This window comes from Arachis ipaensis, chromosome B01, assembly GCF_000816755.2.
Source record: "Arachis ipaensis cultivar K30076 chromosome B01, Araip1.1, whole genome shotgun sequence".
In the NCBI taxonomy this organism is placed as follows: Eukaryota; Viridiplantae; Streptophyta; class Magnoliopsida; order Fabales; family Fabaceae; genus Arachis; species Arachis ipaensis.
This window is the reverse complement of record NC_029785.2, coordinates 3,655,902-3,657,486: the sequence shown is the minus strand read 5'-3', so window position 1 is coordinate 3,657,486 and position 1,585 is coordinate 3,655,902.

Here is a 1,585-nt window from a genome sequence, read left to right as displayed (position 1 = left end):
AAAAAGAGGCATATTATAATATATCTTTCGACAAATTGATAATACACTCTAATAGATTGTACTTGTACAAATAATTTATTAAGATGTATTATCAATTTGTTGGAAAATATATTATTAATTTTCAACTTTTTATTAAACATCGTTCTGTCTAATATATATGTATTTTATACATTGCTCTGCAATATCAAAATAAAAAAAATTGTTATATTTGTAAGGGAGGAGTGTTAGGGGATAGTAACTTTTGTGATTTGTAACCATCAAATAGCTATCAATAATAATTTTAATGGTGTGAGATTTCATCCAATGACTCACTTTTTTTTGCTGGTTACATACTGGTCAAAATTTAGAAAAGTTGTTGGCCCTAGATTTTTTTTTTTCTAAGGTGAGAATCCAATTATTTGGTGTTCACTGTGCAATATAATGTGAGTTTTAAGTATTTTTAAATATAATATTGCAAGTTTGTTAGTGATTCTGATCGATAAGTTTAAGATAGTAGAAAATGCTTTATTGTTGTGTAATGAGAAATTTACAGAAGGTTTATTGTATTATTATTATCAGGTTTTACAGCCACTAGTTATCTAGTTGGCAAGTTAAATTAGTTAGCTATTTTAAGAGTTTAGTTAGAGGTTTTTAGACAGTTGTACGTAGGACTAACCATGGTTAGTAAATATAAGCATACAACATTAATTATTAAAGCACGTTAATAAAATAGCTAAAAAGAACCAATAATTGTAACAATGATTCCAAGGTACTGCAATTATTATTGTTGTTTTGTTTTACCATCTCCAAAAGGAACAGTCATGCAAATTATTATTATTTTTCCTTTTACCTCTACCACAAATGGAGGCTCCACTCACCAAAATATGGGGCCTAAATACGGTCCTATACCGTACTTTCCTACAATATTAGGGCCAACTAGATACGTGAGTATTAACATGGACCACTTATTATTATTATTTATTTTTTATCAAAATTATCAACCAAGAAGCATTAATTTATTTAATATGTAAAGAGCATAATCAAAATACAATATATTTATACATTATTTTTTTTTTCTTGTAAACATTATTCCTTTGATTGAGAAAAATTGCAATTATGTAATTCAGTAAAATCCACAATTTTGATTTTAGTTGTTTATGTAATTTTACACTAAAACTGTGCAATTTTACACCAAAATCAAGTAATCCTAAAATTAAACAATAAATTCTGCAATTCTACATTAAATATAAATTCCATATAATTCAAACAAAAAAATACACACTAAAAATTCTGTTAGCTTAAAGCAGATCAATAGTTCAATACACACAAAAAAATCTCGGAGAAAGCAACAGGCAAAGTCCATTCAAATAAGATCCTATGAATAATTTTATAATAATTTCAAAAAAATTAGACCATTCAAATTCTCTATACTATTATTCCTAATTCTACATTGTACAAATATATTATTACAAAAAAAACAACAGGCAAAAGCCCATGACATAGCCGACAAGGTATAACTCAAGTAAGATACTTCAATAAAAATGGTTAAAACGTCTTTTTTCAAAAATATTTATTATTAACTAAAATTTAATACATAAAATTGATT